The following is a 27,882-nucleotide window of genomic DNA, read 5'->3' on the forward strand; positions in this document are numbered from 1 at the left end:
CATCATGGGTGTCCATTCTTAAAAGATGTTTGATTATCTTGATTTAAGGATTGTGTCAGCTAAAACAGGTTAAAATAATTATTGCTAATATTAGTGATAGCAACATGACAACATCAACAATATAATGAATAATATGTAGCTCTCTTGTTGGATTTGCACCAAGAGATCTAGAAGTACATGAAAAAGAATGTGAATATTATTTTATGTTCTGTGAAAGTCAGAGTCAAGTGGAGTGTCACGACTGGAATCACCTTTTAGGTCACAAGCAGCATCAGGCATAGAATGCAGATATTTTGAATCCCACAGTATAACTCTGTTCAATGTAACAGCATCTATCACTTTTGCACATAGGTTAAAATTTTTCCCACATAAATTCTGAAGAAGGTTCTGAATCATGTATCATGGATAAGTCATCTTCAAGAGTCATGATTTAGAGCAATATGGGAATGTTTACTGAACTAAAATATCTTTCTCTTTTCCTGCCTCTCCTCTTTGTATATCTTCTTAGTTTCCTCTGGCAAAACACAGAAAAGATCACCCATTCAAGAAAGTTGTCTGCCAAAAAGCAGATTCACCTATCTATAAAGACTTTTTGATAAATTTTATATATACTTCTAAAAAAACCCCCAAACTTCCAGTGGCAGAAAATAGCAGTCTCTTTTTATGCAATATTTTTAGTGCATCATTATCCTTATTCTTGGTAAAAGATGTTTTTTCCTTAGTGTTTAACCTGCATTTTTTCTAAGTCCATAGTGTCCTCTGCACTTTCCTTTTTTTGATATACTGAAAAATTCTTCATGATGTTGTGTGCAGAAAATCTTGACCATAGAGTATACCAAAGAGTGAATCTATTAATTCTTTCATTATTATATGCAAACTTTCCTATCACTTTCATGTGAATACTAGGAAACATTTTACTATTTTTCCTTGAAAATGTGCCTATCTATCTTCCTTTCTAAAACCACTCTGTTCCTGATAGTGTGAACCCCTCTAAGTAAGAGAGATGAACACACATGAATATTGGTGAATATTAGCTTGTTATCAAGAAAAAAAGCTGAAAAAACATCCCTTGATTGATATTGTAATCGTTTAGCTATTGTACTGTTGAATTTCTTTAATTTTAAAACAATGTTGCACAATTATATATTCACTGTTTTCTTTATTTTGTAAAAACTGTGGAGTGATTTATGTGAGAGGAAATAAAATTGACTGGCTTCTGAATGCTTTGGCTGCTTTAGGGAACTTTGGTACAGGGAGTTGTTTTGCATTACCTGTTTGGATATTTTCCTCTTCTTTATCATCTTTCTTTTTTTGTAAGTAGCATGTCCTGCTGTTTACTAAACTTATATAGCAACAGTGCATTCATTCAGTTACTTTGCAGGGATGCTTTGGCAGTTCTGTGTTTTCCTAAATGCATGCAAATTCTTCAGTTTAAAGCACTAGGCCTTCTTAAGTTTTGCATATACACTAATGGTGGTGTAGCCAATAGAGCACAAAATAGCAATGTCAGAAGTGTTATCACTTTATTCCCACACTGCTACATAGATGCTTTCCATGTTGAAATTAACCTTTTTCTTTTTTGCTTACTTTGGTAATGTTTATTTTTGTAATTAAACCCCTCCCTTTTTTTTTTTTTCTATAAGGTTTTGGTTATGCTGCACTCATTCATCAAGGTTGGTGAGCCATAGAGAAAAAAAAAAACCTCTGACACTCCTAGTGGGTTTCTTGGCTGAGGAGAGGAAGTTGGAGTCACTTCTCTGGGACTTTGTAGAATTCATTTAGTTCCAAGCATAGGGAAATTTCCTTAAATTACATTGTTTCTCTGGCTATCACCAAGAGATGCCCTCTATCTGTACAGGCATTTTAAGGTATGGGGAGATGAGCAGTGGAAAACCATGTGTCTAAAGCAAACTTGAAACCTGTCTCTAATTCCACATAGTGTTCCAGTTCTATCTCAAGATAGCGCAACTTTGATCAATTCTTTCAAAATTCTCTTTTGGGAAGTTCTGTGGCATCTCTCATTTGCTCAGATGACAGCTGAAAGGAAGTCTGCAAAATAATCTGTAGAGTCTGGAAAGACTAAGTAAATATTCTTTGTGACACTAGAGAAAGGTTAATGGGGATTTGACAGGCTTCCTACCATATGCATTGGTCTGAATTGTCTGATACTTTTTTGTAATATAGAGTAGCAACATAATCTTCAGGAGTTAAATGTTGGGTGGTGGACGTATGTGGAACATGAACTTTGAGAATATAGTTTGGAATGGAGAATATGAAGATTTGGAATAGTTCTTGCCTTCCCTCCCTATCGTTGCAGCCGAGAAAGCCTTAGCTTTCTTTATATATGGTGTCCGTAGCTTCTAGATTTTAAGCAGCTGATATAAATATTTTTGGCTGAGCATCATCATTGCATGTACACATACACACACAGAGGTGCAGACACCCATGCACACACCTGCTTTCTCTGCAAGTAAACATAGAAGACATGTCCAGTTGATGAAATTATAAAAACACTATACAAGCGAAGTACTGCCTTGGGATTTCTTCATCCTAATGCTTTTAACAGCATGCCAAGGCATTGCACCTCAGGCCCCAGATACAAATGGAGTCTGTAGGGAAAAGGAAAGGGGTAAAAAAAAGTGACAATATAATGCTGAAGTGAACTCAGTGTTACTGATCGGCGCTAGCAGCTGAGAAAGGAAACAACAGTGCAAAACTCCTCTTTGATTTTCTGTTCTTGCTCACTGCCTTTTGTGTTTGATGAAACCCCTTTTATGAGTGAGATAGACTCTGATAAAGGAAGTGGTGATACATGAAGTAGCACTATGACAATGCATAAAGTGGTCATTGTCCTCACTTACCCTCACTGCACTTTCACACTATTAATGGTGTAACTAATAAGACTTACACTTAAGATCTCACCTTTGTACTTCCTGTGGTAGTGCCATAATTGAAAAGTGGCAGCCTCTGCTAAAGCACTGCAAAATATATCAGGTTGTTTTCATCACTGTAAACAGACACATCTTATTTTTTCCCATATGAGGAACTTTAAGTGACTTGTTTCAGCACAAACAAGAACTCAGACATTATGACTGGGAACTCATATACTTTTCCATACTCAGTTTGTTTGAAATATCATTATAACATTATCAAACATGGAAAATAACTGCATATTTGGCACTGAGGCAAATTACCAGACTGTGTTAACTAATTTTAGAATTCTTTACATAAGCACCTATCTGTATGAAAGTTGTAATTATCATCCTGCTAATACTGAGATTTCTTTTTTTTGGTTTCTTCTCTTCATTCCCTTTGGCCTTGTTTTTATCCCACCTCAAAGTACTTTTATCCCCCTATCCAGGACCTGCTCTGAAGTATTTTTCTTTCAACAAGAGACTGTCATTTTGTAGCAGATGCCAGTTCTAGTCAGTGGGACTGTAAACAGAAAGTACCCAGGATAACTGATTCATCCTCCACAGAGACCACACGTAGTACCTAGGAAATGTCTGCACTTCCAAAGAGTGGATGCTGTCCCCAGCGTAGGTTTCAGTACAAAGTGCCAGAACAGGTGTCAGGAGAATTCATTTTGGCTTGAACTTTATGAACAAACTAAGGTACAATGAGGAATGCAGTCTCCATTGACATTGCTGCTTGCATTCTTGCTATTTAAAGAACAGAGGAACAGAAGTTTCAGTGCACTAAGTGTGATCATTTCCCCCAATACCTGATTTAATAGTAGTAATTTCTACTTACACAGTCTCTTTCTATTGAGAAGCTCACACTCTACAGACATGAATTAATTAAGCTTTATACTCCCTCTGTGCTGCATAGGTAGACTCAGGAATAAAGTGCTTTAACATTAGACTAGTGTGCCAGTTGGGAAATACCAGAAATCTAGTTTTCTTACTTTGCACATGCCCTGGGGCAGATTCAATGCATGCCTTAAATGCAAGGACTGAAAAAGACCATAAGGCATGTGATTGATAGTACCTCTAGGCTTACAGTTGGAGATAAGGACTCCTGCTTGGGAGAGCTGGAGTGCATATTGCAGTGAAGCAAAAGGCTGCTTCCATGTGAAAACATGCATGGCAGAGCCTGCTAAGGTACAAAGTTTTTCCAGTGGGCCTCGAAGAGACTATTACAGTGACCTGTATAGTTTTGACTGGTTGCCTTCTCTCAAGTCAAACCAAGCAAATTGAAGCTACTTCTTCCTTTTAATGATACCGCTAAGATCAAGGTGATGGCTGTGTGCACGTATGTATTTGTTGGTCGGGCTGAAAGGGTAAGAGCACTTCCATTTGGCATCACTTGCTATGGCATATACTCCTGAGGTACCTGACAGCAATAAATACTCTGGCCAGTAAGACTGTTTCTTTGTATAACCCCTGGTATTTGACACAGAATAGTCAGTTGATTTTATGAATCAGGTGTCTCGTGGTTTTGTTACTATTAAAAGCTTTCTAATAAATTCTTCTGATTTTTTTTATTCTTTGAAGCCCTATTTTTTAATGTGCATTAAGGCTTGATTTTGTTTTCCAGAGTAGTACCTTTGCACTGTATAAATCATTACCTCAGTGCCAGGACACTCTTACTAGGAAAGTGACAAGTGAGTAAATGGACATTTAAAATGCAGAAACTCTTTCTTTTTAATGTCTAGAATAAAACAAAGCCCTCACTGTTAAATCATAGGGCTGGGCCAATGCACATTGGGACTGCAAATTGGAAATATTGCTTTATTTTAAAATAGCTGGATACCTGCTGCAGCATCCATAACACTTGTTACTTCTCTAAACCTACATAATTTATTCCAGTGGGAAAAAAAAAAAAAAAAAGAATATTAATCTACCTAAAGAAAAAAAAAAAAACAAAACTGATATTAAGTACACATCCTACTCCCAAACTGCCCTGCACATTTGTTTACAAACAAATGGCTCAATGTCTACTAAAGATTTCTGGGAGGGAGAGTGGGAGACATGAACTGCTTGAGCTACAGCTGCTGAAGGCATTGCAATGGCTTAAGCTTGGAATAGGCATAATATCCCAGTAAGGAAGGTCTTTATGCCCTGGCAGAGATTTCTCTTCTCCTTATGGAAAGTGAATACTTCTGCAGTATTTCAGGTTGTTTACTAATCCCCAGGGGTAGGCTGTGGTGATGCTGCCACCCAAGGAGGTATAAGCCCCTCAGGTCACCCTCAGTTACCTAGGGAAACATGAGATGTTAACTCCTTCTTCCTTTTGTGCTCAGTCAGTAACCCTGTACAAATGTCTTTCCTCTAGAGTGTAAGGGGGCAGTGTAAGGCCTTTTTTTTTTTTTTTTTAATTTGTTTAATAATAAAAACTGGCTATGTTTTTATCCATTAAAAGTCATCAGGGATTTGTTTCCTGATATTAGGACAGATCCACTACTAGCATTTCAGAGCTGGAAGAAGCTACCAATTTCTGAGCCATAAAAATGGATTCCAATCATACCTTCTCTCAGAGTCCCACTACTCAGTACAGGTCAGATTATGTCTAAATTCTGTTTGCATTTCAGTGTCAAGCTAGAACTTCATGACAGACTTATGGAGGGAAAAAAAATTGAGGTATTCTACCATCAGAGTCAGATTGTCCAACCAACATTACAATAAAAATGATTGGACTTGCCAGTTTTTTTGTAAGAGTTCTGCTACTACCATGTACCACCTTGTCCTTAAATGGCAACCACTGGCCAAATCAGGGGATGTCAGGTTATAATATTTAACTATAACTTTTGGCATAGGGTGAGTCCTCCAAGGGAAGTAGAACTCAAAAGAGAAAGAACTACCTTTGAAGTTCTCTATCTGTACATGAACTCCTTAAACAGTACAATAGGAACCTTTGCAGAACTTTTTGAAAACTCTAGTTGGGATTTTACTAAAACAGTTTCTTCACATTTCCAGATCATCTTGAATGTAGGTTCTGGTGTGTACCCAAAGAAGGGCAGCAGAGTTGGTAAAAAGATTAGAGCACAAGCCTTATGAGGAGTGGCTGATGGAAGCTGGGGTTTAGTTTGGAAAAAAGGAGGCTTAGGGAGGACCTTATTGCTCTCTACAACTACCTGAAAGGAGGTTGCACCCATGTGGGTGTCAGTCTTCCCTCTCAGTTAATAAGTGGTAGGACAAGAGTACATGGTCTCAGGTTGCACTTTGAGAGTTTTAGCTCAGCTATTAAGAAAAATTTCTTCACTGAAGTGATGGTCAGGCATTGAAACAAACTGCCCAGGCAAGCAGAAGAAACATCATCCCTGAAAGTTTTAAAAACATGGGGATAGGTGCTTGGGGTTAGGTTTAGTGGTCAGCGTGGTAGGCTAAGTTAATGGTGGACTCTAGGCTCTTGGAGGTCTTTTCTAACCTTGACAATTGTTTTTTATTTAGTTCAAATTCACTGCCATAGGCTGCTGGTAGCTGAAATACAGAAAAGGAAAGTCTTTGATTTCCTCAGGTTGCTTCTGAGTTCAAGTTGCTACAGTCTGGACATCTCTGCTCAGTTTAGCTTCCTGTTTTGGTAGGTGACAGTAGTTAGGAGTAGAAACTTGCATGTGTCAGAAAATAAAATTAGTATTGTAACTGTGTCGTGCTGAGATGGACTGAAGCAGTACAAAATGAAAGGGAGAAATCAGAAAATGAGGTTACAATGTCAAATTCCCCGACTGATTTTGAATTAGAACAGAAATGTGCTTTGCTCTCTAATCATGATTCAGTTTTACCACCCAGGTCCCCATCTCAAAGGAAACCACATTAATTCTCTTGAAATATGGAAAACTCAAGAAAAAACTCAGATTGTAAGAAAAAATAAAAAGGGCTGAAAGATTAATAGTAGAATGCCAATGTATACATGTAATCCAAACTTGAACCTGAGGGCAGTCCTTTCCAGGAGTTGAATGACATCTGTGTGTAATTTAATAAATGACTGTTGTAACACAAGTGGAGAAGCTCTCAAACACATTGTTTTTGTGTTGATTGCTCAGTTCAATTACTGTAAACAAATAATGTACTGTTATAATAGTCACTGAAATAATTCTAGCCTAGAAGAGTTGGAAAAAGGCTGGAAATATCAAAGCTGTATTTATTCATAATTCAATGATTTGTTGCTAGACTCACCTAAAAATAAAAGGTCATGTTTTATGAGTATATCTCTATCAAGGTTACCAATTTCAAATGCTTAATGACAACTTTTAGCTGACTGTTGGAATATACATATTTTTTTTTTCGCTAGCAGAAATATTCACAAGTTACCATAAACACAGAAATACTTAGCAACAGGTAGAGGCTAAATACATTATTTGGTATAAGTTTATTTCTATATAAAGCCATTCCTATCTGAATGAGGTCTTTAGTAACCTGATCTAGTGGAAAGTTCCCTGCCCACGACAGGGAACTAGATGGAACAGCTAGATGAAAAACTGGAACTAGATGGTGCCTTCCAACCCAAAACATTCTATAATTCCTATAAAGAGCTGGATTTACATAGAAAAGATAGATGAACTAAAGTGTGTTTTAAATAACCAAGTGGTATCTTAGTTCTTGGCTATAATAAGCCAAATTTTTTGTGGAAGGTGCAATTTTGAGATATAACACAGCACTCCAAAATAATTTTTCCTATTCTGCTTTTTTGAAATACTACAACTGGCTTCTTCTATTAAAACAATTTTATCTGCTCAGTAGAGCTTCATGTTCTCCAAATTTTCACACCCTTTCACCTCCTAAACTTCTCATGTAATTTAGTTACTTTATATTCCCAGCTTTTTCAGCAGCAGCCTTTCTTCCTTCCCACAAGCTAGCCCTACCCAGAGCAATGTCTTAAGGCTGAGAGGACAGGATGCAGCTGCCTCTAAAAGCCTGTCAATTATGCTTCTTTTTAAATCACTAAGAACTGCTAGCACAGCTGCACAGTGATGTGGATTTACACTTTATATTTTTTTTTCCTATATGGGGGATTACTCAAAAGAATAATGAGTTAGCTACTGATGTGTGAAGGCAAATGAAGACACTGCCTTATGCTTAATGGCATCCTAAGAACAGCCCTGCATTTTGGAGCCAGTTTTTCTGGGGAGACACTGCCCAGGTTTGATGCTGTGGTTATTCTTTACAGGGAATTTGAGGAGATTCTCATCTTCAGATGTGATGGAGTAGGAGCAAATTGGAGGTAGCATTAAATCTGCAGCTAGTATCTTACATCCTTTGAGCACACAGTTGTTTCAGTCTTGACAGCTAACACAGTACCAGCAGACTGCAGTAAAGCAGTTAATTTTGGGCTGTAATTTATGAATTATTACACATTTTAACATCAGTGGAGTTTATTTTTATACAAAGCAATATCTGGTGGCCTTAGTGACCAGTGTACCCCCACTTTCCCTGCATTCTTCTTTTCTCTGCAGGCTCCATTAGTTTCTCGTTTTATCCAGTCTGAGAAAAGCAAAAGACAAGGGAGCAAGTCTGGCAAGGCTATAAGCTGAGGTTTCTTTGCCTTCTTGTTTCCCTTTTCCCTTTCTCTGTTTATTTAAGTTGTAGCTGTCATCCACATGGCAGCTGTGCCTGGTTGAAGGAGGGCAGTGAGAGCAGAGAAAATCCAAGCAGTAACACAGCAAAAGTGGATGCTTCTGAATGTTTGTTGCTGTGGTTAAAAGTGCCAAGTTCAAAATATATCTTAACATTGCAAATGAAAAGAAGCTACTGTGGCCTTTCTGAAATTTCCAGCTAGGCTGGTTACAAAATTATCAAACATTTATTTGATGCCTTGAAGAGGTTCTGTCTAAATGACTGTCAAAAAGTGTGGGTGTGTGGTTTGGTAGTGGCTGACCTGATGACTCAGATGCTCTCTAAAACCAGATATATGAGAAGAGGCTTGGGTTGTCCCTGCCCACATTCCTTCAAATTGAAGACAGATCCTCAAAACTGAGTTCACATCTTAAAAAAGAAAAATCGTGTGCATGTGAGGGAGTTTTGCAAGGAGTTGAATGCAAGGGATTGTGTTAAATTTCCTTACTACCACATGATTACTATAAGAATCTCTTTGGATTTTAATGCATTTCACAGAATTAGAGAATGGGTAAGGTTGGAAGGGACCACAATATGTCATCTGTTTCAGTCTCCCTGCTCAAGCAGGGTCTTCCTAGACCATTTATATTTTTCCATTTGCATCATGTTAAATTTTTGTGATTTGTGTTCTTGTGCAGGTTGTGGCAGATAATATTGCTACCTTTGAATGGGATAACAATTTCATTAAATCAATCAATTTCATTAAATCTTCAATTGCAGAGTTCGAAACCTTTGTCTTGTAAATAGCTGGAGAAATCACTTTCAGAATTATTAAAAGTTATTTGAAAATGTAATTCTAACAATTAAAAACAAATTAACTGCCAGTTACCATGATTCCGTGCATTAAAATGTGAGTATAAGGTGTGAAACCAGCAGCTTCATATGGTGTTCATAAAAGGGACACATCAAATAAAATCAAAAAATAAAAATGTTGAGAGAATACTTGTAAAATTAACTTAAGGTTTTACTTTAGAATTAATTTTATAAATTTTTAAAATGTTTTCTGACTATATTTTAATGAAAACAGTTGTTTTGATGCTTTTTATAAATTTGTATTAATTGGTAAAAAAATGTGAAATGTCACATACTTCGACATGATGCAACACCTTTCAAATACCTGGCAGAATCTCAGAGTAGCTACTAATACGTTACTTCATTACTGGGAAATGATTGCTGTATTTCCAAATATCTTGATAGTTGATTCATGTCATATTCAAGTGAATTTCAGATTATTATTGTGAGCTTTTGCAAATGGAGTTCCTTAGGCTTTGGTGCCTATCAGCCATAGCTTAAATACCCCACAAATGCATTGAGCATTTGTGAATGAAATCTGGAAACTCTTGGTATATACCAGTATGTCAAAGTTCTCATGTGCCAAAATATATGCTTGTAAAACCTCCAACACTGCTGCATCAGTATATGTATACAGATTTTCATATACTGAAGCTTCGAGTTTGCTAAAAGCCCTGCCTTTTGCATCTTCAATGAAAATGTTCTTCCTTCTGGGATCCTTCCTTGACAGTTTTCTTGGGATAAAGAAAATCTCTCACCTGGGCAAAGAGCTTATCACTTGAAAATCATGCCCAGGACACAGTATACATGCTTGTATGAAGGAGAAATACCAAGGATAGGTAACATCTCCTGTTCCTGAATTTTGCTTAAGAATTAAAGAAATTATATGACTACTCTCCTTTTGGAACACTTGACTGAAGAATGGGAGGCAGCGTGCTGGAAGGCTCTACAGCCTGAGGTTAGTTACGTGAGGCACTATCCGAGGGGTGGGATATGCATCCAATCATCTTCCATTGATTACTTTCTGCAACTCTGTTCAGCTGCCGGCTTTTACAAGTCTATTCTCTGGCACATCAAAGTATGAGAAGAAGCTGACAACCTAACAAGATCTACACAGTCCTGCAACTGGGTTCCAGATAGATATGTCACCACTGAGTATTTTATCCTGAAATAATTAGCACTATTATTAGAAGAGTGCCTGCAGACTATGATGTGCAGCAGTGAAGTTAGACCAGTACGAGAGAAAGTATGTCTTAAGCCTCCTGTGAAAAAGGCAGTTTTTGCTGGCATGTGATAAAATAAGCAGTGTCCCTTTTCATGGAACATCATTGCATGTCATTCTGGCAATGTTATATCAGATAGGGAAACTGCTGAGAAAGCACTGAAGGAGATTTATTGGGGCAGCTGCCTTATACAACTATCCAGGAATAAGGAAATGGTTAAACTTCTCAAGTTTGATTCCCAGAAGAAGAAAACACTAGGAAAAAGGCTTAAGTTTCATCTATAACAATATTAATTTTGGATTGATTTTTTTAAATAAATTAGGTTCTCAATAGGGTGAAAGTTTTTCTGCTTTCAAGGAGTTGGCATGTACTTTTGTTTAGAAGAGATTAGAAACGTGATTTTGCAGAGGAAATGTAATCTCATCTTAAATATTTACAGGATGCTAAATTTATGCTTCTACATTGGCAGAAAAACATTAATTAATTTGACTTATTTCCTAAGAGAAACATGTTCTCTCCCTTTGGCTAGGACTGCATTAGTAAAAAAACTATGCAGGCCCATTCTTTGGCCCACAGATAATGCAACACAGTTTGCATCCCTATGGCTACATTTCCCTCCATTCTTTAACTGTCCTCCAAAAGAGGATTGCCTGCCTTTGTACCACAAGGTGGAAATTGCAATAGGGTCCTCCTATTTCACACGCAATACATTAGCACTACTTGGGAGATGCTATGTGGCACAACTAAACAAATGAGTATTGATAATTGTGTGCTGTTGTTTGACCCGTGTGTTTTATATTTTGACTCTAGAGACACACTGTGGCAGATGTCATACAACCACCACCAGGGTTAATACTAAAGGAATAGATAAGTACTTGTTCTGTACACAGAACTTCATTCAGTGGTAGCCTACATAAATGGTAGAGAAAATTATACCATAGTTTTAACAAAAAGGACTCTCCAAGGATCGAGAGGTTATGCAGATATTATGTCAAATGCCTTTTCCTGCAAGTCTAAATTAGGCATACTAAATCCTGCATCAGATTAGGATGATGAACTGGCTGTTGTCATGAATCTCTACCAGCTGTCTATAGTGTCATGATGTTAGGGTGCTTCCTTTCCAGCAGTAATGGCATTTGTGGGGAAAAAATTGCAAGTGTCTCTTGTGCTAACTAAGCAGTATCTGGTTTTGGGATTTTTTGTGCTCTGTGGGATGGATGGCATTACAAAGTGGAATTCCAAGTGATTTTTTAAATTTTTTTTTTTTTTAAATCTCAGAAATTCTATTACAAGAGATTCCTTCAGGTATTTTGATACTAAGACTTTCTCTATATCTAGAAATTGATCTATAGTTGTGGATGCAGGTTAATTTTTAAATAGCAAAAAAGAAGTTCAGTAATATATGTATGCATTTTTCTTTGATGATTTAAGAATGCCCAAAGGAATATTTCCTATTCATATAAAATACTTAAGAAGATAAAATAAATTCTTTACAAGAAAAAGACACATAGACATTTGTGTTCATAAGTATTCAGTACAACTCTTTCTGATCCATAAATTGACTTCACTTAATGCTAATATCTTAGATCTTCTTCCTGACCCCTCCACATATTCCACAACTTTATATAGGATTGCCTCAGGATACACAGTGCTAGGAATTAACTGTGTTGGCCTTCTCTGTAAAATTATCAGTTTTTTGGGATATAACTAATATGAGTAAGTTACACTTGTTGGTTAATCATCATGATTTCTGTTTTCCAGTTTTAGAGAAAGACTGCTTGAAAACTCAGTGGCAGATTCAATGGAAAAAATGGGTCCTTGGGATCCTGAGCTCCAAAATCTTACCCCAACTCAGCATTAAAAATGAACTTTAATTTTTGTGTTAGTTAAGCATCTGAGGTATTCTGTTGGAGTTTTTCTTTTGTGAGTATAAAAAGTTAGAAGTTTCTTATGGTGTTTTGTGTTTATAATGTAAAATTTCTAAGCCATTTGAAGTTATAAGCATACTTCAAATAAAGCTTGTTTTATCTGTGTGAAGAAGAGTAATTCCTTGTCTCCAGACTTCCTAGAATACAAACATTATTACTGAAGTTTAATGTTGTGTGTGGATTGTGACTGCGAGTTTCCTCTGCTTTTTGTTTTTTTTTTTTTTTGTTCCTTGGTATGTTTATTTATAAGGATGTTATGAGATTGTGATTGAAGTTGGAAAAGACCGTTCCCTTGGGCTTGAAAAGTGACTGACCCCAATCAGCAGGGCTTGGTGTTAGTGCTGCTGGAATCTCTTCATCAGTGAGTGGCAAGTAGTCAAGTAGTTTCCTGTCAAGTTTAGTTAGGTTTGGGGTTTTCTCTTTCTCTTTCTTTTTTTTTTTTTAAATTTTTTTTATTTCCAGCATAGACAATCTCTTCTTTATGTACAGTGCAAGTCCTGTGCTATCTTAAATATACACAGAAGAAACCCTGTGTTTGAAATAGAAAGACTATTACAGTCTGGTCACCTTTATCTTCTACCTCTGGAGTTTTAAACTAAGCTTGATTCTGTCTTTGCTCAGTATGTTGGGCAGGAGGTATGTGAAGCTGCACAGGTAGTGATTATGCTGTGATTGGATGAAGGAATAAAGACTATACCTTTGAAGAAGGACATTTTCTTCATTCTCCAGTGAGTGAACTGAAAGGAAACAAAAATATCTGTCTTTCAATTTTCCACACTGGGAAATTAATAAATATGAGGTTGGGTTGTGGTATGCACTTTATTTGTTGAATAAATTTATAAGAAAAAATAGTTCAGTTGAGGGGATTGGATCCATGTTTGAAAAGACATTATTGCCCCTTTCTGTGAGCGACTTCTGATTTCCTTTCAGCATTGCATCTTTTAAAAATTTCATTTTTATTTGCAAGGTTTTTCTCAGTATGATGGTCTGGCATTGACCCTTTATATTTGGCAGATCCAGGTAAGAAGTTACAGTTCTCTTTTTTTCTGGATGTTTCTGGCTATTGTTTCTCTTATTGTTGCAGCAGTGAACAAGTATCATTCCTGTCATTTTCCCCCTCTGACTTCTGCTTTAGGACGAGAAAAAAGAAAAGAGCAGTGGAAATTACTAAAGGGAGACTGACATTTTTCACACTTGCTTTTGGTCGGAGAATTTATTGAAGTGCTGTTCCTGACAGGGTGGTTTCAACTGCAATTCAAGCCTGGCCTCAGATCTGAGTCAAAGCCAGGATCTGACTACGACAGAGGGGGTTTACCTAAAACCTTCTCATAGTCCCAACTACATCATCTACAATCACAGCTTCCTGTTCTTGTAGATTGTTATCAGACTTTGTTATTAGACTAAAGTGCTCCAAGATGAAATGGGCTGTGTCATAGAAGTGCCAAGTGTTATTAATTAATTACAAAATATTTCATTAAATACCACTGTGCTGATAATGATCATCTGCAAATTCAAGGAGCAAACTCTGAGAAGGCTGGTATGTAAGTAAGGAATTTTTAGCGTTTTTTTTCAAGATTTTGGCCCATTGTCACAAGGAATAGCTCTCCTTTATGAAAAAGCCAAAATACTCCAGTATGTCAGAGGATGGCTTTTGTTTCCTGTGCATCTCAAAGCAACTGCTTTCCTCTCCCTTTGTTTGCCACCTTTTGACATGCTTAAAGTGAGGAATGATTGAATATCTGATTAACTTCACGTAAGAAGCATTTTTGCCCAGTTTTCTGACGAGATGCTGAACCAGTCCAAATCCTTTGAGTCTTATGTAGGAGGTAATCCCACGATCCAATGTCAGAATAATCCCCCCAAGACAGCTTAAATATTTGTAGTTCTTTCTTAAATCAAGAAATCCCTTGGGGTTTATACCAATCCCAATTTAAAAAAATGACTTGACCTTAAAACCCTGGAGGAATGTTTGAATGAGGTTGTCTTGCCTCTGGCTTCCTGGCCAACTTATTCTAATAAGACATGAATAAGATATACAAGGTCCTAATATATAATGTGATATGAAAATTATACATTCAGTGAAAGACTAGGGGGAAAAATAAGGGATGGCAATGGTGATAGAGACAGCATTTATTGTGATTACTAGAAGGGGGCCTTAGTGGGCTGGGATTATTGTACTTAAGTGAAATTGATTTTGTTCATGATTTGATTTTAATCTAGTTTAGATGAATCAAATTCTACAAGGAGCAGATATTTAATTTAGTATATTAGGATGAAAAGGACATCAGTACAGAGAAGTTTAATGCATATGATGTGATAAAAGCAGTATCTGATTATGTGGGGTTTTTTATAGTAATTCCTTGTTATTTCATTACTTCTTGGATATTTTTTTCCTCTACATATAATATTTTTATTAAAAACATCTAAAATTCTAGTCTCCTTAATGATATTGAGGTTGATTGCCTGAGCAAAGACAATAATAGTGCTAAAAATTGGAGGAGGACAGAAAGGAAGACAGAATTCCAGCTTAGCACACAGATTTTTTCTAGAGAGCTACTATTGGAACAAATAGAACATCCTCACTCGTCTCCAGGACACTTGCTACAGGTGAGCTCCTTTGCAGAACAAGCCCTGCCTGTCTCGTTACAGACTGCAGTTGTAAACAGAATCTGTAGAAACCAATCTCCTACAATTTTCCAGTCTATTTTTTCCTAATCTAGGGGAGCTGGAAAGCTTTGCAATTTGGAAGAAGTTGGTTGCTGTTGAAGAGAGGCCTCCTACACTTTATCAGTCAGGACTGGATGGATCTTTTTTCTTCAGTTAACACCAGAGCTGGGAAAGCCATTCATACTGAGTGTAAGGTTCAGCCAGTATATATAGGTACAAATAGATTTCTTTTTTTCATACAATAATTTATGTGAAAATATTCCTATTTCACTCTCTGTTCCCTGACATCCAATTACTGGGGGTCTCATGTTGGAAGAAAGAAGTACTGTTGATTCACTGTCTTCCTCACACATTTTTAGCACTGTTTTTTGGGTTGTTATAGATAAATCTTAGTAGTAGTAGTTTCTTCATTGAGGAATGTTTTCTGTTTGGTTGTTTAATGAACAAACCTTTTATATGCTTAAGGAAAAGATTTGCTCTGATGAAAAGGATTTTCTACTACCATCTAAATTCACAAAGATTGGCATGGGTCATAATGATCTGCATGGGAAAATAATAAAAAGGAATAATGAAGGAGAATTCTTACATCACAGATGCAGGGCAAGAGTTGGCAGAAAAGCATTTTAATACATCAGTCTGGGAATGCTTGATTATATGTCACCTTGCTGTGCTTGCTTGTGTTAAAACAAATTATGAGTGTTCTTGCCCTCTTTGTATAAAATATAATTAAGATTTTTCATCTGCTGAAGTGCTTTTCAGAAAAAGGAAGAAAAAAATGAGGAGGGAGAAGAGGAAAACAAAAAGGCAACTCTGTGGGCCCAAGAGCCTGTGTCCAGAGGATGGGACCTTGAATTTCAATGCTTAAATCTAATCATGTGTCTCAGGCAAAACTGTTTCCCCATTCTACTCCCCCTTCCATGTAACAAGTTGTTCCAATTTAAAACTAATTTAGCTAAACTGGGACACTGGTGGATAATTGTCAGATGCCTCCTATTTGGAGGCAGAATTCACTCTAGAGAAATCTCTGGAGATGGGTTTACACTGACGTAAATGAAATTAAGATTTTAAAAGAGTGCACACTGTCTGTAGAGAATGTGCTGGATTCCCCCCTTATTTTAGTGCTTTAAAACTAGTACCTATCGCCTGTTTTCCCAGTCCAAGAACTGTGGTCATGGTGGTTCCACATGTTCCACATCCAAGGCTGAGAGCCAGCATAGGAACCATTTGAATGACACCTTGAGAATGTAGTCTGTCATGACAGAGATACTATTGACCTTTCTGGTTTGAAGTGTTGGCTCATTTTTGGAGTATCCAGTAAATAAGTGCTGGATGAATCAGCAAAAGTAGATGTTTTATGTGTTAGTATGTTTTACTGACAGTGTGACAACAAAGAGATATATTTTCTCTTTCTGTGCTTAACTACATACCGGTTGTAGGCAGCAAGGTCAATTTTAGCCTGCTGGCCTAAAATACAATAGTTTTATTACATCTACATTGTTTTCTGTCATTAACTAATTGGAATTGGCATATAAGACTATTATTTTGGATCACATGAAGGTCACTTGAGGTTTGAGTGAAGCTGTGTTTGACATGGCAAGGGAAAGAGCACTGAATTTGATCCATGTCTTATCAATAATCTTGGATTTCTTCCACCTGCAACAACTATAGTTTCACTGTGTCTCTTGCTTTTTCCTTGAAATGCTGGCAGTAATGAGAATTTTGTTGTCATTGCTGACTATAAGTCCTGCACTGAGATTGCATCAGCTCATTTAGCAAAAGCTTTTCAGAGACCTACTGGCAGAATTGCTTTCCTTATTTTGGTCATTCCATTTTGCGGATTTAACCCAAAAACCAGTCTTCAGTAAAAGAGGTTTCTATATATTTTTTAAAAATTACCAGAACATGTTATGCTAGGGTATCAAATTTTCTCTATATGCAAGTATTTTTAAATTTACTGAATGCTTTAAAACATTTTGTTTCACTCGGCAAAGCTAAAATCATGTCTTGAGAAGGAGAAGAGTAGAATGTAAACATGCAAATCTGGACATTGCATTGATGAAATAAACTAATATGGTGCAATTAAAAGCTTTTGTATATTGGTATTTTTATAGTATTGTGTTTCCTTGCTCTTACCAGGCTTTAAACTGCCTGAAACTGTGAAAGGCTATATTCAGTGTCACAGATGTGTGCAGGAGAATACAAGCGGGTTGACATGTATTTGTCAGTGTCAGCTGAGAAAAGAGATGGCGTGGATTGTTCAGTGGAACAATGAAGGAGGTGGTGTCTCTGGGACAATAGCACTAGCTGGCAGAGCAGATGGACTGCTAGCTTGGGAGGTCTAACTAATCCTCTGTCAGAACAAAGAACAAGAGTTTATGTTTTACTTGGCTAGAATCCATGAAAGTAAAACAGAAATTGGGATGTATCAGGAATCTTTAGTTAGGGCTACTGAGTTCAATAATTTTGCCTGTAAAGGCTGTTTGAAATGTTTCAGTATGAGTGAATGTATCAGCACACAGACTCATTACTGTTAAGCAAATATAGAACTTTTCAACTTGTGAGAAAACTCTCCTAGGTATAGTGAAAATAAATTTCTAAAATACAGAACATGAACTAGGAGATTGTCTTTAGTTCTTTATAACTTTGCCAAAATTAACTTATCTGATGTTTTCCCTTGCCAATATTTGCCTAGCTTTAAGTTTTTTTAAATGGCTAGAGGCAAAATATATTATTAAATAAAATTTCTAAAACTCATATCTGTATGCTACACCAAATTTAGCCCCTCTGTGCTTTGAAAAAAATGAACCTGGAATTGATAAAAATGTATGTTTTGCTTGTTCTTTGGGAAAACCTCACATATTTAGTCCAGTCATTCACATTTAAAAATACCTCTTTGCCCTGGCTCAGTAGCAACATTTGCATTTGGCAGCTGAGGTCTGTGATTTGTGCCTGAATTGAGATTGCTTCATCTCTCGGAAATCACTGGTGTGACCTGACTGCACATGAACCATTCCTAAATAGAAACATCCATGGATATGAGGGTGAGCAGTTCTTCCAGGATGGTACTTGCAGAGGGCTCTTGGTCTCCAGAGATTCTGTTCTGTGTTTTCAGTAGTTGTCGAGTTGATGTCCAAAAAGAACTGAGAATTTCAGTCTGGCTTGGTTGCAGTGAGGTGAGGAGTAAGTATGGAGTAGAAAACAGGGAATCTATGTGGAAGAGATACCTTGGTCAGCAGGAGGAAGAGAGCAGAAGCCACCTGAGAATCAATGTGGCTCATGGATGGTGCCAACTGCAGCTGCAGCTAGGCAGGAATGTTAAAACTGGAGGTAAGAGAAAAGGTAGCAAATTACAGAGGCATGCTAACAGGGCTTAAGTTAAAGCAGTAGCAGAGACTGGATAGGAATGGTTCACTGACGAAAATGTTAATGAGAAGCTCAGCACTGGACAACAACTATGAACTAGAAATTCCGAGATAGAAAATATTTCTGTGGGCTAATTGGAATGGTGGAAGCTTCCTTTTGTAGGATTGCTCTGATACTAAAAGTGAGAAAGCCCAGTCAGCTGCCTCTGCCAGATATGCTGTCATCCTCTTCATTGCCTGGAAAGGGAATTAAGGAAAGAGTACTTTTTTATGCCTGAAGTAATCCTGGAGAGACATTACTTAAATGAAGCTCTCATTTCAGCAAAGACTTGTGTTTCTCATTGTGTTTCTCACTTCCTGTGTGACAGCCTGTGATGCAGTAATTCTGACATGCAGAATACCTTTGCACTTGCCCCAGCAGCTGAGGCCAAGGGGTATCTGCTCAGATTCTATGGGAGACTGTGAAGTGCCAACCGCTGGGAGAAGTGACACCCTGAAGCTCTGAAATTTATTTTGCACCTCTCTTTCAGTTTCAACAGATGCACATCAGCCTTCTTTTGTGAAACATGCCTGGCAATACTGCCACATACTGCACAGTTATGATGTGTGGATAAATCTGTTAATATTTAGAAATAAGTAAGAAGCTAAACAGGAGAATCAGGAGCCCCTGAGGAAGTTAATATCTTTGTATCAAGAACAGCATGTTGGAAATGGTGTGTGGTATATTCTATATCCTCACTATATAATAGTGAGGATAAAGTAAGCACAGACAAGCTGATGTTTAACAAGCAGTGTGTGATCTGTGCACTCACTGAGAAGAAATTGCAGATGTCATTTGCAATGTTTATGTACAGAGAGGGAAAAATAAAACAGAACATTTGTTATTCTGACATTCCCTAATTTCTGGTTACCTGATTTTGTGGTGTTAACTGCTGTAAAGTTTCAGCAGTGAAGCTTTCACTTAAATTCATGCTAGGCTTGCTACTCCTCTTCCTTACTCCAGAAGGCTTTCTGAAAAAAAAAAGCACTTAAAAAAATCCACCCCAAGAAACCCAGCCTACTCATCACAAAATCCATGCTTGCTGGGAAGGAGTTAAATAACAGGCCCTTTTTCTGTCTACTTTGCTAATCTGGACACTGTGTTAGATTTACAATTGCCTATGAGGTTATCTACCCTGTTAAAGCTCAGAAGAATTTTCAGTGACGCTCATTTGTAGTTATACCTGCTGGGGAAAGAAAGAGCTTGTGCAATTACAACTTCTCTTATAGCCATTGCTTATCTGAGTCTGCCTCCGAGTCAGGAAGCCTTTTCTGGCTTGAGCAGTGCAGTGAAGAATGACTCTGCTGCCAACAGAATGGAAACTCAAAACGAGATTGAGTTTAAATCCACAGCTGGGACTTGAGCACTTGGCACCAAGGATCATAAGGTCGTTGCAGTAAGACAGGGAATGTGCATGCATAGGGTGTAAGAAACACTTCAGCTTGCCAGTTCTCACTGCAGATTTTTGCTCTGTGGTTTATATGTGCTGTACAATAGATACCTATTTTTTTCAACCTGCAAGAAAGCCCCAAATCTGTATGATTTTTTTTTTTTTCATTTTTATGGTCAGAAAGAAATATTTATTTCTTAGAGTTGTCACTTCCAGCACAGTGGAAAATAGATTTTCATATTCCTTTTGACAATCAAAAGATACAAAATGTCCTATGAAATATGATTTTATTGTTCAGGATAACAAAACTCACATAACTGAAGGCAACTTCTTTTTAAACATGGTTCGAGAGTCATATATATATTTTAATGCCTTGTGGATTCCAGATTGCATGACCACTGCATTTGGAAATAATACTAAATTCAGGGAAAAAATACAGATTGTTGGTAAAGGTAAAGCTGTATTAGAAGACAGTTACAGTCTTACAGATTTTCTTTTCACTGTTTATTTCAGGTTAGATGTATTACCTTGAATTATTCTTGATAAATGACCAGAAGAGAAATTGGTTCTTTTTAAAGAACCAGTATGACCTCTGAAACTGGAAGTGCATATTAATCTTACAGCCAATAATCCTGCCTGAAAAATACATAAAATGCATTTTAATAGAATCAGAAGTAATAATTTCTTGCAGTGAAGGAAAGGTGAAAGCTTCACTTAGAAAGCAGAAACTAGTCTTGCTTCAAGGACTTAGGGTAAAATGTGACGGTATACAGGGAAACAGGCATGGGAGCATATTTGGGAATCTGAAGATTAATTTGGCAGGAATGGAATTGTTTTGTAAGAATGTACTAATAAGGAAAAACATTTAATTGACATTTATAATATCTTTGTGACTTCTGTAATTGCTAATGCACTGATCTCCCAGACACTGAGCATGTTTTTTCTGTCGTCTGATAGGTATGACAAACTTGTCAGAGATTAGATGTACGTACTTTATGCAGTATATAAACTATACTTTTAGACATCTGAATCCTTGCTAGAGAGAGCTGATGAACCCCCTAAGCTTTGAAAAACAGAGCTTGCGTGGGATAATTGAAATGCCAGACATAAAGCCATATTAAACTGAGCTTCATCAGTTAAGCCTCTCACAGAGCTGCATGTGCTGTATAAAAACCAGCAAAGCAACCAACTAGTATACTAACTTTCAGCTGGCAAGATCAATTTCTTTTTTTATGGAAAATGGGGAATAACTAGGATCTAAAATGCAAATAATGCACACCAAGGATAGAATAAATGTGTGAAGGAAACCGTAAGAGTTCCAAAAGGTAGAGTTGAAAGCTCTATCGTTTGATTTAAATAGACTCTAACACTGGAAACTATTAAAAGAAAAGAAAAGGCAGATTTGGGAGTCTTATCATTTGAAAAAAACATTCAGTTTTCTGAAATGATAAGATGGATGGGAAAAAACCCAACCCTTTTGCAATTCGCTGAATCAAAAATGGAAAAAAGGAAAAGGTTTCAAGAGTGCTGGCATATATTGTTCTGAATTTAAATGGACTCCCTGCAGTTGCTCAGTGAAGCTGGCATTCTTGACAGGCCAGCAAGTTCAGTTTAGTGATCAACTACTTTGGGTTTTAGGATCTGTGGCTCTGATAGGAATTGGGATGCTTCAGGCAGGCCCCACTGCAGAATGAGAGGCGAGTACTGTGAGAACTGGGCCTCTCAGCACTTCCAGGCTCCTTGACAGAACACTCCTGGCATGACTAACTGCCCTTATGGGAGTTCTTAAAACACACTTTTTGAATCATCAGCAGTTCATCTATGCAGCAAACATAAACGCAAGTATTTGCTGGGGTCAATGAATACACAGTCAGAGGAACTCCTCAGGGAAGATGAGTAGAACTTGCAGTAATGAGGAAAATGTCACTTTTCAGTGACTTTCCTGTCATTCTTTTTCTGTTTTGTAGTGGTATCTTTGCTTGACAAAGCTTCACACCTATTCCAAAGCTATTCAAACTTTCATTTATACTGAAACAATTTTGACTGCCAAATCCAGCATTTATTCAGTAAAATAAACTTTTCTGGCTGTGATATGTTGTGGCATCTTCATATTTATTAAAATCCTTTTTCTCTCTCTTTTTTTTTTTTTTTCTTTGCAGGGTAGTTTTTCTGGCTACAACTTTCCAAAGTGGTGATTAAAGACTCTCAACTTTATTACTGATTTACTGCTGATAATTCATACTTCCCTTCTCTCCAGTTAAATTATTTGTCAATTTCTTATCACATGATGTGATCATATCTGTTTAACAGTTTACTGTCCTGCTTCCACTTGGATCTCTGTTGCGCCATTTGCTGACAAGCAGGAAGCCTGTAAAAGAAATAACTTCATTTAACCTTCACTTTACACAATGTTCTTACAAAACAGACTTTGTTATTTTGAGGCTTGTTCTGCCAGATGACTAACACACAACATCTTCATAAGTATCAAGGTTAGAAGTACAGACCTGTGTTTATTTGCACTAATTTATCTGGGCAAAATGAAGATCAGGCTCTTAAAATACGATAGGACAATAGGCATTAGGCTCCCACCTCTTAACCTCTCACTCTGATTTCTACTTTTATGTATTAACCACAATGCTTTCTTTCATTCTGATTTGTTTTTATTGTACTCTCTCATCAGACTTGCAATAATGCTACTTTCTGCAGCTTCTGTGTGCAAAACACACAGTTTTACAATAATCCACATTTTGTTTATTCCATTTCAGGGGCAAGGGCGTTTGAAGAGAAGTACCATGAAGCATTCTCTTCATGCTTTCTCTAGCAATATGTTACAAATTATCTTTGACTGCTATTGTAGGCAAAAGTGTACTATAATGACAAAAGAGTATTGATAGATTAAGGAATCCATTAACTGTTTGTGCCTGTCATCTTTCTCATTTGTCATGCGCAAGTTTCAGTATATATTCTGCCAAACAAACCACAGATCACAAACACTAAAAACAGTTACAGAAGTTTCACTCATACAGAATACCTTTGTCGCTAAAACGATTTTGGAATTATGCTGCTGACATTTCAGCTATCGAAAGTAGACTTTCTTTGCTCTAATTAGACAGCTGAGACTGTCAGCTTTTTCTGTGGAGTGAATTTTTTATGAGATTTATAGTGGCCTCTTCTTTAAGAGGTATTAGCTATGAAAAGACACATCTGAGTAGGAATACTTGTCACTATGCAAATGTTCAGGTTGTGCTTGAGAGTATGAGGAGAGCTGTTAAAGACATACTGGCACAGGATGGGTGGTTTCACAGAATCCTTTTCAAAAATTAATTGTATGTATGCTAGGCTTGTCCTATGAGAACAGCAGTCAGGGCTGTCTTTAGTGGCCCTGTAGAAACTTTCGTGGCCATTGGCAGGTCATGCTTCATAGACCAATCTGGTCATTGACTGGAATAGGCTTTTTTTAGTGCTTTTCTCAGTTTTATGGGAAAAGGCTCTTCACGGCCCCTTCCTTTGTTGGAGCAGTGAATCTGTACATCACTCAGCAGGATTTACTCGCTCTCAGGCCCTGAGTATTGTGACTTTATGAAGGAAGGAAAATGTTACATTGCTGGATTTCACTTAAATACCTTATCTTCTCTTTGCTTCACTTTGAGTTCAGTGTTTACAGCTCTTGAGAGAACAAAACCTTGAGAAGTTTTCAATAAAAGTAGACAGAAGGGTGGTATACTAGCAGTTGTTATTTTGTTGGTGAGGAAACATATGTAGATGTGATGCATATGAAAATCAGAGTTCAGGGTATATAGAGTATGTAGTATTGTGAGACCTACCACACAAGATCATCTCTGCTTGTTAGTGATACTGGATTTTTAAGATCAGACGATTTGCTATTTGGAACAAGACAGCTTGCCAAAGTCATTGCTTTAATATCTTCCAGTAGATACACTCCTTGTTCAAATCAATAAAGTACCCATCCTCAGCTTTCATTAAGCATGCGCCAAATGTCACCACCTCCTAAAAGTGTGCTGCAAGATTCCAATATGTAGCTGCCTTCTGCTTACACTCCAGTAAGCTTGTGATAAGTTCACTTTAAACCAGATTTTCTTCCTGTTCCTTGCTTCCTTACCCTCCTTTCTTTGCTCATAAGGGTTTAATTTTCACTCGCTTGCCAAAAGTATAATTATGCTTGCTGCATATAAATACCCAGTGGAGATCAGAAGAGAAGACAGAGAAAGTAATTTTTAGAATTCTAAAAAAAAAAAATCAAATGTAAACTGAAACTATTGGAAGTGTGTGGGCTAGATCACTAATTTCCAACAAGGCAGGCTTCATTCAAGGGGAAAATGTGGTTAAATTAGACACACTTAGGTAATGACTTCTTGCATATCCCTAATGAGCACTTCAGATTACTGGCTATTAGAATTCTAGTATACCAATCGAAATTTGGATGGGATGCTACTTACACAACTCTCAGGAAAAAGAATTGCATTCACTTTTTAGTATATAGGCAGTTCATTTGACTGTATAATGCTGTGTGTCATAAACGCTGTCAGTTTAAATAGGATTTAACTATCTGTATACACAGAAAATACAGTCTGGATTACGTGGAGAGTCTTTGTTCTTTATGTTAATTTGTGATTCACTGAATTCCTGTGAGGCAACTTTAGCAGATTGAAATTGCAGCAGCCCCAGTGACTTTCAGCAAGCTCTGCTTGTTGATCTGTGCTTGGAAAATAAAATAATAATTCTGCACTTAGTACATACTAATTTAAAATCTTTCAGGTCACTTTCTATAAGTTTTGATGGACAATATGGACTGTGGGTTGGACAATGCAACCACAGATTCATAATTTAGATTATACAGAGTTATATTTTGACATAGTCTGTGTTTCTATTAGCATGACTTAAAAAAATGCCTTCAGATCACCATGGTGAAATTCATATGGTCTGATCAGAAATCCTTTCGAGTCAATGAAAATAAACACCATAAAACTCCTGTTAATGCAAATGGACCTTATATTAGACTGAAAACCATCTCATTCAAAGTTCTTCTAAGTGCTGCAGGTGCTTATTTTTATAGCTTGCATTTTCTCTAATTCTCCCACTAAGGGTGTCTAGAACTGACCTCTTTTTCATTTATTTTGCCCTAATGCCTCTCTCCTTCTTGGCTTTTATTCTGGATCTCACTGTTAACTTCTGTACACTTCTACAGAGTTAAATCCCTATCTTTTATCTTCAATCAAATAACTCTTCAAAACTCATCCCTTTTATGGAGCCTTTAGGGAGAGCCCATTGACTTCAAGAAATCTGAAAAACAAAGAATATACTGGCCAAATACATAATATAGTGAATTAACTTCACTGGAAAACTGTTTCCCAGCACACTCAGGAATATTCTAATTTCCCATGTGGTTTTTCCTTATGCCACTTGTTTTGCATTCTCCAATATTTTTTTTTGTTCATTGGCATTAAAGAGCTTCTGCATTTAGTTTATTATCACTAACATTTTTTACATTTTTACAGAAGGTTTCTCACCTTATTTCTCTATAAGGTGTGATTCATACATGGGGTTAATATATCTCTGAGTATAGAAACTCATTATATCTTGAAAATATTCTACTGCTAATGTAGTGCTATACTTTGCTTTTATCAGATAATAATGTTTTAAAAACACATATATAAATTTATTTGAATGTCTGGCCAAAGTCAGAATGCTAACATTGCAAATAGGAATAAATTGTCCTGTGATATTTTCTGATTTTTTTGACATTTGTTTTGTGTTACTTTGTGCAAGTGTAATGAATCTCTTCCACTACTTGCTATGGACAAAAGGTTCAATAGGAACCCACTGATAGGTGGGTAGGAATTAATTTTGAACCTCTCTGCATATTCAAATACTAATAAACTAGTTGAAAGTAAAATATTCTTCTGTATATTTTACTTTCTGTATGAATTAAAATTTATGACAGCCTTTCCCTTCTGTGTCAGGTTATGAGTGACATTTGAACAACAATTTTTGTTCACATGTGGCATATCTAGACTGTCTTTGGCTTTCTCTTTAAAAATAAGAACAACCTCTTCCCCACCCCCTCCTCAAGCCCAGAAAGCCAGAACAATTCCATGATGATACTATTTTCAAAGCCTTTCTGTCACCACTAGAAGGATATACACAAGTCATTATTTTGTTATATAGAATAGACACTGTATCTTATTTTCTGGAATTTTGCATACATATAAAGGTTATTTTGTTATAAACAAAGACTACCAGCATCTTTTTAATGGTGAAGTGTTTCAAATATCATTTGTCTATTATCACCAAGATACTATCATAAAATAAGGTTATTTAGTTTTTAACAAATACAGTTAGATACTAGATCTTGGTTTATGCAACTGCACCATCACAAGAAGCAAAAAAAAAAATCTATGAATTTGCACTACGATTATTTTGTGCATATAATGCTTAAAATTTTTTTCTTACTCGTACTTTGCAACCAAGGTTAAAAGTAATCAATACAGAAAACAAATTACATCTAGAAATATTTGAAATTGCAGGCTCAGATTTTCCTTAGATAAGAGCTCAAAGTACAAAGGGGTTATTATGGATCTGCTTACTAATAACTATGATTATCCTAAATGAAAAGAGTAATTGTTATATGTAAATTGCAAATGGGTCCTCACAAAACAGGATGTTTTCTCAGGACCCATGGGCAATGCAAATATAACAGGATAGTTGTTCTAATAAGGCTTACCGAATATCTATTCCAGCAACTTTCTTTTTTTTTGGTCAAATTTATGAAACCAAACACTTATCTATGACAAAAATATAATGATAAGAAAAAGTAGGGCTGCTTGGCATAACATAATATTACATGCAAAACACTTGCAAGATGTTCTCTTCAAGATCAGAAAGTTGTTGGTTTTCGTTGGATATGTTTCAACTGGAGGTCTTTTTTATTATTATTTTGTCTTGAGAGGTGTTTCTCTTTACAGTTGACATCTAACTTTCACAGCAAATCTTCACATGTATAAATAAGATCAAAAGTTTTGAAAGACTTTAAATTCCTCAGTCAGCATTTCTTTTATGAGCTCAGTCATAATGCTATTTTACATAGCATGGTATGTCTTTTTCACCTGTTTCCTTTTAGTTATTTTTCATAACCATGGAAGAATTAAGGTTGTTACTACATTAGAAATGGAGCAGAAGCAGAAAGTGGGGTAAGTGAATGATCTGGATTAAAAGTCCTGGATGTAAATGTTTAGCTTTCATTGATCAAAAAGGAATAGACAGAATGATTTGGGTTGCCATATTCTGCTGCTTTTCAGTTCTCAAATTCTTTTTTTTTTTTTAAGATAACAGTAGTTTTTCATGCATAAACCTGCATTTTGGATCTATACAAAATCAAACCTAGAGGCAGGATGATAATCAGCAGGCATGCTTTGGGGAAGCAAAGGAATTGGGCTGTAAGGGATCAATGGGAAATGTTCTAAGGAAAGGGGAGTCTTTGAGTCTTTGTGTCAGTTCTTGCACAATTACACAAAGCTGCTTCACAGAACCCCTTGTTTAATTTTGTTTTACTTTTTTTTATAGAAAAAGACATCAGAAAAAGAAAAAATCATTAAAATCTTAAAAATATGGGATGCTTTTTGAATACCATATTCTCTTCTGTAATTGAAGGTCAGATTCTTTGTTGCTTTGGTACAGTATGATTCCATCAGGTTTGTGGCTGCATCAACAACAGTGGGTTTTCAGGGATTTATGACAACTAAAACTGGTTTTAAAACGGAATTCCCTAATTTTATTTTCACATTTTCTTTAGCTGTTCAGAAACTGTTTTAAGTACAATTGCATATTTCTTCCCCTGACATTTGTCTGACCTTAAGTAGTTAAAGCTGACACCCAAGTAGGCCTTTTTTAGTGTACAAGACTTTGTG

At 36.6% G+C, this 27,882-nt stretch overlaps 1 protein-coding gene across 11 annotated transcripts in view; it reads left to right on the forward strand.

The window, feature by feature from the left end:
• The window catches only part of PCDH9 (protocadherin 9), a 670,991-nt gene that overhangs the window by 126,104 nt on the left and 517,005 nt on the right, over positions 1–27,882 (forward strand). For 3 of the 11 annotated variants that reach the window (XR_012058678.1, XR_012058679.1, XR_012058685.1), the window contains one exon: positions 1–27,882. This exon is cut by the window's left edge; it is cut by the window's right edge and continues 10,113 nt beyond it. The exons of the other annotated variants lie outside the window; for them this stretch is intronic. The gene's annotated coding sequence lies outside the window, so the exon portion shown is untranslated. 11 annotated transcript variants of the gene reach the window in all.

Source organism: Taeniopygia guttata, chromosome 1 (assembly GCF_048771995.1).
Source record: "Taeniopygia guttata chromosome 1, bTaeGut7.mat, whole genome shotgun sequence".
NCBI lineage: Eukaryota > Metazoa > Chordata > Aves > Passeriformes > Estrildidae > Taeniopygia > Taeniopygia guttata.